This window comes from Phalacrocorax carbo, chromosome 5 (assembly GCF_963921805.1).
Source record: "Phalacrocorax carbo chromosome 5, bPhaCar2.1, whole genome shotgun sequence".
Taxonomy (NCBI): domain Eukaryota; kingdom Metazoa; phylum Chordata; class Aves; order Suliformes; family Phalacrocoracidae; genus Phalacrocorax; species Phalacrocorax carbo.
This window is the reverse complement of record NC_087517.1, coordinates 56,822,671-56,838,326: the sequence shown is the minus strand read 5'-3', so window position 1 is coordinate 56,838,326 and position 15,656 is coordinate 56,822,671. Positions and strand designations below refer to the sequence as shown.

At 38.1% G+C, this 15,656-nt stretch overlaps 1 protein-coding gene across 9 annotated transcripts in view; it reads right to left on the bottom strand.

Moving 5' to 3' along the window:
• SOX6 (SRY-box transcription factor 6) overlaps window positions 1–15,656 on the bottom strand; it is a 383,001-nt gene that overhangs the window by 131,607 nt on the left and 235,738 nt on the right. The window lies entirely within an intron of this gene.

Genomic DNA, 15,656 nt, shown 5'->3' with positions numbered 1-15,656 from the left:
CCACACCCAAAGGGTGGTGGTAAATAGCTCTTTCTCAAACTGGCAACCTGTCACTAGTGGAGTCCCCCAGGGATCGATATCGGGCCCAATGTTATTCACCATCTTTATAAGTGGTCTGGATAATGGCATCAAGTGTAGCCTGATGAAGTTTGCTGATGACACCAAGTTGAGTGGGGAAGTAGGCACCCCAGAAGGGAGAGCTGCTCTGCAGGGAGATCTGGATAGGCTGGAGGAGTGGGCCAGCAAGAACCTTATGAAGTTCAACAAGAAGTGTAAGATCATGCACCTGGGAACACATAATCTGGGAGTGCAGCACAGACTGGGATCCACCTGGCTGGAGAGCAGCTCTGTGGAAAGGGACCTGGGGGTCCTGGTGGACAGAAAGCTCAACATGAGCGAACAGTGTGCTGCTGCGGCCAGGAAGGCCAACAGGATGCTGGGTTGCATCAAAAAGGGCATTGCCAGCAGAGAGAAAGAAGTCATTATCCCACTCTACTCAGCGCTTGTCAGGCCACACCTGGATTACTGTGTACAGTTCTGGTCCCTGCTCTACAAAAAGGATGTGGACAGGCTTGAAGAGGTCCAGAGAAGGGCCACCAAGATGATGAAAGGACTGGGAAGCCTGCCATATGAGGATAGGCTGGGACAACTGGGTTTGTTCAGCCTTGAGAAAAGGAGGCTCAGAGGGGATCTCATCACCACGTACCAGTACTGAAGGGGTAGCTACAAAGATGATGGAGACTCCCTTTTTACAAGGAGTCACATGGAGAGGACATGGGGGAATGGACACAAGTTGCTCTTGGGGAGATTCCGATTGGACGTGAGAGGAAAATTTTTCACAGTGAGGACAGTCAACCATTGGAATAATCTCCCCAGGGAAGTGGTTGACTTGGCCACGTTGGACACCTTCAAGAGTCATCTGGGCAGGGTGCTGGGCCATCTTGTCTAGACTGTGCTCTTCCTAGAAAGGTTGGACTAGATGATCCCTGAGGTCCCTTCCAACCTGTGATTCTGTGATCTAATTAAAAAAAAAACCCATATTTACATCTGTAACATTAGTCAGTGAGTAATCTCACAAAGATTTCATAGGACCTATGCCAAAGGGGTAACATCTAGTATTACTGGTACAAACTCTCTATATAATGCTGGAAGCAGCACTCCATTAGATGCTCCAGTTTCAATTTTTCTAAATTTCTTGCCTTACATATCCAAAGGCTCATCTTGATCTAAAAAGCAAGCTGGTTCTACTGAGGTCACTCTATAGTTGCTACTATTGTCTCAGCTTTCACAAATGTACATGCACCGTGTCCTGAGCATAGGCTACAAGCTTCGATGCTGCATATCTAAAAGCTGCCTCCTAGGCCACATTGAAGCCCATTCAGCCCATGGCCCCACAGAGCAATGGGAGAATGCTTTTTTCCACCTGTTTGGTTTCTGATTTTAAGAGGATCTGTATGTTCTGATCGAGAAGAATCAAATGGGCTGCCTGTTTCACAAGAATGTTTCCTGTTTGTTTCAGAATAGGAAATAAGCCTGAAACCACACTGTATTTCTTGACAAAGTGGTTTGCTAATGATGACCACAACCTTTCAAACCTGTTGTGCTGGAGTGGCTCATCTTTCTCTCAAGGTAACAACAGAGTTTGGTAACACTGTCCAAAGAAAATAACTGTGTTTTCCACATTATTTAAAAAAAAATTATGTCACTCTGTCAAATGATTGGCCTGTTCTCCACAGAGAATGCCAATTGCCAGTAAGACAGGAGTGACCCAAGCTCCACATTAGAAAATATCCTACTTCTTGTGTGGAGTAGTGTCACTAGGCTACTTGAAAGGCACCATAAAGGTCTGCTGGTTCTAACCACATGTTTAAATATGGAGTGAGAGTCTTATAAAAAGCATACCACACTAGATATGTAATTAAGTAAATATTAACATGCTTTACATATGCTGAACCATTTATCTGGACAATATAAATTATATTTACATGAAAGCAGCAAGGACTGAGGACACCTTCTACTACTATATGCAAGACAGGGATAGACTGAGAAAGAAGAGGAAGACACTGGAGACGCAATTTCTCTGCACCTTTTGGAAAAAAGAATCTTCACATGGTCTTAAGATATGATGGCCTTCATTGTAGGCCTGAAACAAAATGAGCACATTATTTTATTTTTGGTCAGCAGGACCTTAAAAAAGGCTATTTCATAAAGACAAATAACAACCTTGTAATTTTAATATATGTTTATGTAAAATGAAAGTGGCAGTTCCATGTTAATAAACCTTGCTTAGGGGGGAAAAAAATCAGTTGCTGAACTATGGTGAGTAATTAGCCCCTTAGCATCCCCTTTCTCCAGGAATGCTTCCTCCTGAGCTGGCTCTTTTAAATAGCTCCAGTCCTGGCTGCCTTTGTTGAGCTTGGAAATTGTGCACATATGAGAGAAATTAAGCCCTCATTTAACAGGGACACATGCCTGTCAAGTCCAGAGGAACAAAGGCTGGTCCCTGGGGGCTACTCAGCTCCTGAGGCTGCCACTCATTCTGTTAGCAATGCTTACCCTTTACAGATTGTGTATAAAACCCAATAAATCATTTCATCTGCTCTGGTTAATATACACAAGCCTGGGACTTTCTTCAAAGTATTTTTTTCTTTTGCTTGCAACTCCATCCGTTTATTAAGAGGTGACCTATGTTTGCTAGAGTGTGGCCAGGTTTTTACCTTTATATAATAACATTTATGTCATTTATGTCTGTGAAGTAAACCTGAAACATTTGCTGTCAGAAATAAAGACATTTGATGCTACATCTATTTCACACAGGAAGTGTTTTATTACTCTTTAATGGTCAGTAATCATCAGTGTCTATTGCATAAATTAGTAGTATATTCTGTTCCTCCTAAAGTTACATCTGAAACGTATGCATATTTCAACTGATAGTAAAACAACAGGGTAAATAAAATGACAGATGTGTAGCCTTGCCTAGGAAGAGAGTCTTTTCTCAGTTAAAACAAACCAAACAGGAAAGTAATATAATGAGGAAATCATTTAAGTTTTGTTCTTTAGAAAGCGTTATCGCAAAGATGCATCTATACTATCCTGTATAAAACAAAAGGAAAAGGATTCTGATGATAAAAAAATATTAGTTGCACGAAGTGATAACTGAAGTAAACACATGCAAGACATGCAAGACAAAAGTATTCATACACAATATATCAGCTACCTCCAAGCGCTCTATGGTAGATGGGCACAATTAGCCCCAAATAAAAATGCACACACAGAGCAAAGGAATATTTTACAGTGAATAAAAAAGGCAAGATGAAATGCTGTCATTTCCATGTGAGCTCTTTTTGCTTTTAAAAAGAGGGCCTAATTCTGTACTTCTAGTATTAGACTGACATAAGTGGAGAGAACATGAACAACACCAGCTGAGAAAATGGCACCCTGCATTGCATTCAATGAAGCAAAACTCTTACTAAGTTGAGCATGAGTTTTTCCTTATACTTGAGTATAGGATTAAGCCAACAAAGACAAGTTAGTGGTGTAGAATAAAAACACATTAAAGTGCAGAGTTGTACCTTCTTTCCCTGAAACGGTGAAAGCAATATTTCAATGCCTGCTATTAACAGGGATCTTTTTTTTGTTTTGTCCACTCGGCAATTTTTAACTAACACATTGAAAGCATGCCATTTCTCAAGCAACAATATTACGCTTTGTATTTAAAACCACAAAATAAAGAGGGCTGACTGTTCTGACAGCTTTAATCCTGATGATACTGGGAGCCCCAAGTAAAAAGAAACTGGTACAGCATGGAGTTTTTCCTGCTCAGCAGGCAGAGAAAAAGCAGTTCTGGATTTGATAAGTAAAACCAGATATAGTCAATGGTTATATGTTAAAGCCTTGCAATTAATGGGAAACATCGATGGTCCAATGAACTTGCATATCAGTCTTTGAGGAGGCCTTTTCTCCCATCTTATTAAAAACTCACCTACTGTACAACAGTCATGCCATTTTTTGTGTGTAAAGAATTGCCATGCTCCACTCTCCTTAGAGGGGAAAAGAGATAAGATATCAAGACTCCAGGTCCTATTTATATATTAACAAAAAAACCCTGCATGTTGCTATTATTGACATTTTTCACTGCAAATTTGTGTCAATGTAGCAATGAAAGATGCCTGACAGGATCATGTCCTCAATATGGAGTGCTTTAGAAATATGAAGATGTGGCCCCTTGTCCTGAAAGCTCTGACAGTCAGAGGAAAGTATTGTAATAGTAGTTCATCCTAGTTAAAAATAGCAACCACAGATAAAAAAGTCCAACCTTACTCCAACCTATGCCCAAAGGCTACAATTCAGCTTATATTAAAACCAAGATATTAATAAATAATTGCCTATTAGAACAAATTCCTGTAAAGAAAACATAATACTATTATATCATGACCCTGCAATCCTAAAAGTGGCAGAAACGCAACAAATAGCCTATTTCTTAAGAATAAATAAAACTGTACAACACAATGCAGATATATGCATTGTTCAACTTAATAGGGATGTACAGCTTCTTCTCCACCATATATACATGAAATGCATTTCTGAATAATTAACTGAACAGAAATCAACAACATTGAGAGACTGGGTCTGCTGTGCAGTCGTAACAGTTAGGAATGATTCAGTAAGCCTAAGTAAATGAAAAGTAAGCCCTTATCAGTAAAAATAGGTTTGTCATAAAAGTAGTTGTCATCCTAGAAAGAATCTGACTAAACCTAATTTGCGTAAGGATTGAGTCTAAATTCAAATCCCTGGTGCAAAAGTCACAAAACAAAGGAAAGACTTTCATTTCAGCAGAATTTGGTTCATTCCTCAATACCCACATTAGATTTACCTGGTTACCAGATCTGTTTCTAGAGTAGGTCATAAGAAAGCATTACCCAGGCTGGTTTTTTCCCTTTGAGCAAAAATGATCAGAAACTCTGAGCCACTTTATTCACCTACTCTTTATAGATCAAAATGCAAACCGTTGCCGTGAAAACAAGGGAGAATATGCAAAGGTGTTATATGCTATGTATGCCACTGACATAATACTTTAATAGGATATGCTGTAATTTCCTGCAATTAATATCTTAGCAGAGCTATAAAGGCTTTTTTCCAAAATTATACCACTGCGTTTACAACACTAAAATTAATGTTGTGTCAACCTTTCCATTATAAGCCCCCTTTTTCAGAGGTTTATAACTTGGCCATAAAAATATATTCTGGCCTAAAATGTGGCATGCAAGTCCTCCATTTAGAAGCAGCCATTTTGATTAAATAAAAAACATTATTTAAAGGCTGTTTAAAGTAAGTCTTTTGAATGCCCTACAAAATGTCCAAGGGACCACTGAGAAATCTAGGCATTCTTTGAACAAAAAATTATTTTCCCTCCACAATAAGCCACTGTTCAAAGGATGTATCACAGCCATGGAAGTTGCTCCATATGTGTAAGGAAAATACATGGATTTGGGAAACTACAGACTTCTTCAGTGAGAACAGTCTCTGCACTTGCCTCTTTCTGTATGACAACAGTTATATGTGGTCAGCAGCTCAACCACATGGGAGACTCAAGCTAGCTGAAATGGTTTTCACTGAGGCAGGAGAGTGGGTGAGAGGAAGAAACAGATATTTCTGAAGTGGATTCACTCTGGCTAAAAGCTCCATCAGAGTAAATTAAGGCAAGTGATAAGGTGACAGACAGTCATGATAGGAAAGATGATCAAGATGTTAGAGAACCACCCCATGAATTCTGAAACCACAGACTTCACATCTGTCAAATTTCATACAAGAACTGGATCAAGTCACTTAGGAAATTTAACTTAGGTGCTTAAATTAGGAACCTCGTTGTCTAATCAACAGAAGGTAATTCACAGCACCTGGACTGCTTTATATATGGAGTCAAAAGTCCTAATTCAGTCACCCAAATTAGATATCTAAAATTAGATGCCCCCAAATATCTATATGGTTTTTATTCTGCCTCAAAATAGTGTTGTGAGGATAATACACTTCAGCTTATGAGACACTCAGATATGCGGTTACAGAGGAGATGAGTATCCTGAAAATATATCACCAATAAAATTCAATGAGACGGAAAGGCAAAGCTAGAAATGTGATAGTGGAGTTCTTTGTAGAAATCACTCATTGTCAGAGCAAAAAACAAGTGCCATACCTCCTCCTCTGAGAAAAGTTTGTTTCTATATTTATATTATATAAATTGCTTGTCAGATAAGGAATCTCAGTCGGTGCTTAGAATATTAGGTATATATTGCACTATCAACTTTATTTTGTTACCTGTAGCAAGCACCCACACTATTCATTTATCTACCTGATCTAGCTTTTAAACTAAGTGTATATTCCTCCAGCTGGTTAATCTCTCATTTACAGAATAAAAATGACTAATACATTACTTTAAATAAAGTTCCCTGACTCAGAAGTGCCCCTCCTTACTGTGGACCAGTGATGTGTCTCAGGATGGATTTCACACTTCACCATCAACTGTGAATTTCTTTGCTTTTGCTGTTTGGTGTTACAACTTTAATGTTTTCTTAACATACTGTCATTTTGGGTGGGTGAATAAGATTAATTCAGCATTTCATAATGCACCATTGTATACTGTTTACATCATTTATTTTCTTTTTATTGCATGATTACAAACTTCAATTTAAAATTAATAACATTTTGTGGGAGTTACTGCATGTGAATTAAGTGTGGTGATGTCAGTGCATCCCTCTGGAATTTAAAAGATATTTCACTGTGTTATATCATGTGCCGCACAGTATATCAATTTTTATTTCCCATCCCTCAAGTATGGAATGCACACTGTGTAACTTCTTAGATTCTCAATATAGACATAATTTACCCAAGCTGTGCAAATGCCCAACTTGCTGAAGATGATATATACAAGATTTATATAAAAGACTAGTTCTTTCAAACAAGCAAAAGTCTTGCATACACCACAAGCCCCTATGTTATCTAATTATTTGGAGAGAGGGGTTCTAATGTAACAGAGAAAAGGAAATAGGGTGTAAACTGCAGTCATAAACCAGCTTTTCCTTACTTTAACAATGACTTTAAAATTAGATAGGTAAATTCCAGGCAAGGCCATTTACCTTTCCTTGAGAGCTATGCTTTGATGCTTTTGCAAGTGTCTGGATTAGCTGGTTGCATAAGAAAGCAAATATTAGAAATACTCATTCACCTTACTTTTACATACATGCCATCAAATGTACACTAAATGTTAAACAGCACCTGGTTTGCTCATCTACCATTTTGCACATACTACTACTTTTTTTATGTGAATTCATAATTCCTGAATGCATTCAGAGAGCAATGCATTCACTTCTTCCCTCTTGTCATGATATTAAATACATTTAAAATAAGTTTTTATGCTCAAATTGATTCAGTAATACACCTGCATTCTGGAGCATTCCCACTATTACAACTAAAATACATTCTGATTCTATAGGTCAGGATTTAAATCTACCAGATAGGCTAAGATTTTACTGAGAGATTTCAAAAAGTACTTTACAGTTTACTTGCTAAATGCTTTTGGCCTTTTTATGTGGGGCTGTACTGCATCCTTTTCCTCCAAATACCTGCTTCTGTAGACAGAAATTTTGACCTCTGATATCATCACATTCCAGTCTTGCCTGTGTATCTAAGTATCACCATATATCGAGTCATTTCAATACTAACATTTATTAACTATTTTTGTTATTCACTATCTCCTGATGAGTGTGTCAGATACTGTGGGTTGGTTTGTTGTTTGGTTTTGTTTGTTTTTTTTTTTCCCTAAAGTAATGCAAATCTTGATTGTTTTCCCTCTTGGGCATCAAATGTTTGTCAATCACAAAAATCATCACTGAAGAAGTAACTCATTAGAAATCAAAGGCCAATATCTTCAGCAGTTTCTGTGAGTCCTGGGATATGTTTCAATGCAAAAATGATGTAAGACCTGAAAAAGAGCTTGGTGTGCGCAAGTTTGCCTGTTTTTTCCAACAATATCTATTTGTCTAATAAAATAAATTGCATTCCCTAAAACCCCTGCCTCATTTATATCTTTGATATCCCAAACACAATACTAATATTCTAAGTCCTTCCTCATATGGGGTGCTCAAAGCCTATTTATGTGAGTAACACACAGATATACAAGTCATCAAATACTGGCTATGCAAGTATTACTCAAGCAAATAAGACTTCACAGGATCAGCCCTGTTGGCAGGCTGCCAGCTGGCTCAGATTCTGTTCCCAGTTACCCATTTTAGTTTGTGCACATGCCCCTTAGGAGGGAAACTGGTTTCTGTGCTGGAGTAAGTAGTACATTATTACTGCATTATTCCAAATATTGCAATGTTGCAAATATTACATTATGCAGACTGACAGAGGGGGCGATGCAGACCTGTGATACCAGAGGAATAGCAGCAGAGGGGTTCAGAGGGGCATAATCTCTGCCAAACACTCTGGGAGCTAGACCAGGGTATCTGGATCAGCAAGCACTGAGGCTGCCACAGCATGTCGCTCCACACTTGGTTGGAACAGGCAGACCACCAGCTGAGAGTGACCCCTGGACAGCAGTAGAGGTGGGTAGCAAATATTTGCTTGATCCTTTGGTGTTATTCAGGAGCTGGTTATAATCTGCCCCTAAATTAACAGGGCTCAAATCTGAGGCCCTTCTGTAAGCAAAGGCTGTAGAGAATGAACGTTTGGGCTCAATAGAATCAATGAGATTTTAGCCCCGGGCTTTGACAGAGGCATGGCTGAGAACAAGCCCTTAAGCCACTGGCAAGATTGCAATGCAGCACACCCAGAGCGAACGAAGCAACAGTACTTGAACTGGGGAATATGGATGCCTGTGCCTTCATTTCCAATTTTAAAACAGACGTGGGAGAGGGAAAGTGGGAGGGCAGCTACTATCATTTTCTGCACCAACATGAGCCTGAGAAACAATGACATTTACTTTGGTTTAACTAATTTCCACACATCAGATCATGTTCAGCACCCATGTGCCAAAGTCCTATTCTTCAAGTCTGTTGAAATATCACTTTCCGAAACATGTGTGCTAACATTTGGCCAACACCACCACAAGATCATTTTATTAACTTGTAGCTCATTTCATAGACTGCTGCTCATGTTGCTAACATATGCTATTCTACCATTTACTGCTCTATAATTAGAGAAGTCATATGAAAGAGATACACAGGCTTAATTTTTGCATTAAATACAATTTGTTTAGATTTGGGTAGGCGAAATAAAGCTATTTAAAAGAAAAAAAAATACATAGTGTATTAGGAAACTACAAGAAAGATAATTTAACTCTTAGAAGGTCACAATAAAAATTTTTAAAAACGTACTCCCCCACTTCAAGACTGCATACAGTTTTAAGGATTGTGTTAAAAGTCAAAGCCAGGACTACTTTCTGCTTTGCCAGGATAAGTCTTGTTTCCAGGGGCTGAGGGCCCCAGCAGCAGAGCAGCTAAGAGGCTCCTTGCAAATGGGGGACCAAGGTGCAAGACCAGAAGCTTAGGATTATCACAGGAGGGGTCAACAGTGTGTTTTTTTGCTGAGGCCACCACCATGCTGTCACACCAAAGCATTTTTAGTATCGAAGAGGCTGAATAAAGGATAGGGAGCATCGCCGGATTATTTATTAAAGTATAGGCTGCTGGGAGAAGGTAAGGATCCCACCTTGCTTCTCTTCCCATGCAGCTGACAGAGGAAACTCCAAGCCAGCCAGATGCAAAGGTGGCTTTTGTTGGAAAAAGCGGGACTGTAATAGACCTTTTGCTTGGGTGATTATCAAATAAGGACTTTAGAACTCATTGATAAGCTGCTATGTAATAATAAATAAAATATGAAACATTTTCCTTTGATGTTCAGCATATTTGTCTTTCCTCCATTGGATCAGTTTCCTTTTTCACTAAGCAAGTTATGAGCTGGACAGAATCTGTGATGCCACGCCTACAGTAGAGCCCCATGAATTTAAATCAATGATTTAGCAGCCAGCTACAAGATAGAGGCACATAACAGCATTTCTCTCTTCCATGTGCATACAACTGCATTGCAGAAGGGAGTCAGACATAGATTTTTAAATACTGAACTGTTTATAAAAAAGAAAAAGGAAAAAAGCTACCAATGACAGCTGGGAACCGATTCATAAGCAAACAGGAATTTAAGGGAAATGTATCCTTTCTACTGTAAATTAATAAACTGCAGCTATAGTTTATTAAGCCACCACAATAATTTACATTTTCTACTGCCATAATCTTGACTGCTTATAAATTACAGTAGTTTTACCTATTCTTTAATCCAGAAACATCATTATTAAAATGTTTGATGCAGGCTACAGTGCATCTATCATTACTTGTAAAAGTTAATTAGATTAGATAAAAGAAATAATTAGATTTGCATTTTTATCCTGGTTTTAAACTTCCAAAGAAGATCACAACAGCGTGCCTGTGGGCAATTCAAAACAGCATACAGCAGTGAAATATAAAGGAAAAAAGGTCTGTTTTTCCTGGCTAATTCATGATTGAAGATACAATTACAAAATATTTTAAGGGTTTGCTGAAGCTGGGGGCTATTCCTAGACTTCTAAGCTTTGTTTATAACTCTTGCTCTCTTTCAAGGGAGTATCTGATCTGCGTACCCTGCCAATAGAAGTATCAAATTGCTTTCAATGGCTTTATTTGGTCCTGTTCAGAGCTTGCTGGAAGGGGATCAGTTTCATGATCAATAACAAAAAAAAAAAAAAAAAAAAAAAGTGGGGAGAATATTCCCTAGTGCCGGAACAGTAGCATTGCACTTGCTTTTTGCTTGTCAATGCTAAATACAGTTTACAAAGAGAGACAACCTCAGAGAACGTAACTGAACTGACAATAACTGGATTCCAGCTTGTGCATTTTCAGCAAGCACACTGCAAGGAGCTTTAACCTGTCTCCAAAAAGCAATAAATGAAAGGTTCAGCTCTTAAAATTGGAGGTCAGTCACATACTTAATGATAAAGCATATCTTTAAATCTATTTCTACTATTATTATCCTAGCAAAAAATTAATTAACCAGGTCAAGGAGGCCAAGAAGGCTAATGTGAAATGTAATTATTCCTGATCTTTAGACATGTACTTTACATAAAGAGATAGTCCTTATTCAGCTCACCGGGTACCTGAATTGTCAGTAGTTAATCATGGATAAGAAGAGAGACTCGTTGGTTCAGCCTCTTAAGTTTTAAGTATGATTCAAATGATTCCTATTCAAGGACAGTTTAAATAGTTCTAATTTTTATGTTACTATTCTTTTGTTTGTTTACCATCACAGTAATCATGTTCACTCTTTTTGACTGAAACAGAAAATGCAAGAACGTTAATATGAATCTACAGCAGCATGAATTTATAGATTAAAACTAGAAAAAAATTACTTTTAGGAATAATTTGTAGTGGCTGAATTAAAACAGAATACTTATGAGAGCAGAGGAAGACAGTTTTTCTATGCAATGGAAGTCATACTGATTCAAAGAGAAAATGAAATGCTCTGCAATGGCATTGAGCATTCTACAGAGGAATAAGATGAAGGGAAAAGGACAAAAACAGTTTGGATCAGCTGTCACTATAATAATCATGGCAAGTTTTTCCAGAAAAGCTCAACAACCAGTGTCCTTTTTAATGATTTCAGCCGCTCGCCCTAACGAAGCCCAGCCACCAGAGGAGGGAAGCCCTCAAACCTTCATCCCTTAAATCCATACCTCACCACCTCCCCAGAGGGAAATACTGGAGCAACATGCTCCAAGCACCAGTGGGATCCAACCCCTTCCTCAACTGGACATGGTGGAGTCAGAAGCAGTCCCCAAGCTAAATTCTAAAAGAACTGAATTCTGGCAATGAGGCACTGAATTCACTGGGATTTCAGGGCCTCAAGCCGTTCTCAAGGTTAGAAACTTTCTAGAGATGTAAGCCTTCCCTTCCTCCAATGTAGGTTTATCTTCATTATGTACCACCAAATTCCTTCTTTAAACAGCTTTTTCCATTACCCCTAGAGGTTTTCACTTTCACAGCACAGGCTAAGAGATGTCCTTGAAATAGTCCCATTTTGTCACTACTACTTTAAGAATGAATATTTTTTGTTAAACAAAAAAGAAAATTCAGAGTTAACCTGGAGACCAATCCATAAGCTCTTACTTGCCCTACAATATTTTCTCAACTATATTTCCACTAAAAGCAATGTTTTCTCTGCACAACTTTGCAGAAAAAAGAACTTAGATTTCCTCCCATCTCTGTGGACTCCTCTGTAGAAAAGTGTTTATGAAGATTACGAGCATTTGAGCTGAAAAGTAATAATACACTGCATTTATTGGAAATTTTTCATTTAAGATTCTCAAAACACTTTTTTAAATTGAGGAACAGGCAACAATTTCCCAAATTTCAGATAATCAGAGACAGAACTCTTAACAACTCCAGATTCCCACTCCCTTTAGCCAACAGAGAAAACTGCTTTCTCCAACATGCACTCCCTGAAGCTAACATTAGCTTCACTTAGAAAACATGAGACAATTATGCAGAACATTTAATGACCTCAGTACTCTTGAAATACCTATGTGGTTTTCATATGCTAAGCCTAGTAATGTCCTCTTTGCTCATAGATTGTTGACAAAGCTTTGGGTGTATAACAAGTCTGGAGTAAGGTGCTCCAGTAAATGGTCTTAAAAAGAAAACAAAACAAAACAAAAAACCTCAACTAAATGAAATAAGGTGTTAACATTATTAAATAAACGAATACTACACAGCACAATGTAAATAATAGGTACCAAGTAATGAAAATTCTCAGTAAATTAACCCAGTATTTGTCCAGCGAAATATGTGTTTTTGTTAATATAGATTATTTACACCTTCATATGTGGTTGACAAATCTTTTGAGCCCCATCTAAAGTAATTTCAAATTGTTTAAATGATTAAACAAACTGGATGCACTTATTCAGAAATTATTGTTTAAGAATTAACACTGTACCTCAGAAGATGACAGTGATACACTGTGTGTCTCGTGATGAAAACATTGCATCAGCAATGCCCCATTCCTGCATCCTGAAGAACATACTGTACTTATTTCAAGTAGCTGTGACATGAATAGGCCCATGCCCAGATGGAACTGGCACCTGTGCTACTTATATTTTGTAATCTTTTCAAAAGGGGAGTGTCAGGGAAGAGTACTATTGTTTTTCCATGCATACAAAGTACAGATAAGAATCCACGCCATTTTATGTAAGTAATCACTGTTTCCCAAAAACGGTTGCTCAAGAGTATCTTTAAACAAATTCACCTTCTAGATAAAATCAAATAAGTTATTGGGGATGCAGTTCCAAATTCTACCAAGCCACAAAACTAAACTGGGAATGCAAACTTTTATTAGAATATTGTTTTTTCCCTCCGAGCCACAGAGAGTGTGATTCACCTCATCTCACTTCAGATCTCTACACTATAGACATCAGCATCCGTATCCTTTGTAGTTAATGGAGAGAAACAGCCATTTTAGAGAACAATTCATCTGACATTTAAAATGTCTACTTTAGGACAAGATGAATTGCATCCTAAAACTATTCACTCTGCTTGTCTCTGTTCACTGTAAAAACAGTCTGGATAATTAATTGAGACAGAGTCTACACTACAGTTATCTACTTTTGGTATGCTGAATTCTACCCAGAGTCACCAGCACAACTTCAGTATCGGTACTGAGGTCTCCTGGGAAGGTGGTGGGAGGGGACCTAGGAGAACTGGCACAGCACTGCATCTCTCACCTGCCTCCTGGTTTACATCCATCCCATTTATCCCTCCTTAGGGATCTACAGGTCTCAACAAACTGCAACACTCGTAATCAATTCAATAGCAACAAACCTATTAAGAACTGCAGAGGTGAATTAAGAACCAAATTCTCTCCCAAGCAACTCTTGGCTAGCAAACCTGCCACAGAATTAAGAAAAAACAAATAAACATAGAACCACTTGGCTCACAAGCAAATGGACTATGTAAGCTGGTGTTTAGCCCAGGAAACAATCTCCTAACAAATTTTTTTAGTAATCTCCTCGTAAGATCAATGTATCTTTGAGGTGGCATCTGCCCAACGTGCCTAGGGCTTCATACGGGAATCTGTAATGTTCCTTGGGCAATGAGATGCCCACTACCAATCTGGCTAATGAGCTGGGAGAGGAAACAGCCCTCACTGCCTCAAATACACTGATTAGATTCATGTAAATATAAAGATAAATAAAGAGGCCGAACTACTGAGGAACTATGGAATAAGTGTAGCTTATATTAGCAAGAATTTTGAAAACAATATAGGGAAGAATCACCTAGAAATAATTTAGCTCACATGAACAAAACAATCATTGAAACACTTCTTTGCATATATGTTTAGGAAAGGACACAAAAGAAAATTTGTGGAGGCTTCAGCACTATATAAGAGGAAAATTGTGAGTGAACAAGAAAATGAGCCTGCATCGTATTCTAAAATGAAACTGCAACCTATTATAAGACAGCTTCTCCTCAGAGTCAGTGGAACCGTAAAGCTACTGGAAAGTATTGAGTGAGTTGAAATAAAGTACCTTTAAACTTTTTACTACAGAGCGGCATACTTCCCAGTAAAACATACCCACATTCTCCAAATAGGGAAAAAAAATTATCTGGTCATGATTCCTCTTTCTGTGTCCTAATTTTTAAAGGACTTCAAAAAAAATTACAGATCTCTCATACAAATAACTGCTGCTTAGCAGACTCAGCTATGTTTCAGTCTTAGCTCTTATGCCAAGTAAATATTTTTTTTACATAATTCTTTGGTTTTTGAAGCCAGACTTGCAAATAACACTTAGAGAAGATGTTGCATTTTTTTTTCTTTCAATATTCTTATGTCTCTTCCATCCTTTTTGTACACCTAATATGAACATGCAGTCTTCCAATAGGCAATGGCAAATGGTGCTTTAAAACTCAATTGTGTCTCTCATCCCAGGTATCAACACATTTATACATGTTAATAAACTCCTTAAAGTGTATCTGAAACTGCATTACAATATTGACAAAAGCATTTACAAGCATCCCTTTGGGATGAGGGAAGGAAAAACTTCAGTTTTGGCACCTAGTAACGTGGCAATCAGCTGATTAAGGAAAAAACCTGACAGTCCAAACTTAGAAGTGAGTGGCAGCACAATCATCTGTCAGACCGAACAGAAATAATTAAACCAAAGAACAGGCCCATGGCAATGCTTTCAAATTGGGCAGCAGAGAACACAGCCACGTGTTGACAATGCCCCTACCTATATGTCACTCTATAGCTGCATATATTTGTGCAAAGTTAAAGTGCTGAGTACAAGTGCAGATAACAGACTACCTCCAGAACACTCCCAGATCCATGAGGTACAGTTATTCCAAAGGTACATGAGACTCATACACCTGTTGGTCTTTGTAAATGAGCAGACTGATCCCAGGGACTTAGTGCTGTCTCAGTGTCTATTATCCTATTCTATAGCTAGTTGCTTTAGTTAATGAAATGGAAAACATCCTTCTAACCTTCTTATAAAGCCAATTTTGCCTTTGTAGAATAAGGAATTCTATACACAATGTTTGAGACTCTGCTTTTACTTCACACAATACCAGTCAAACTGA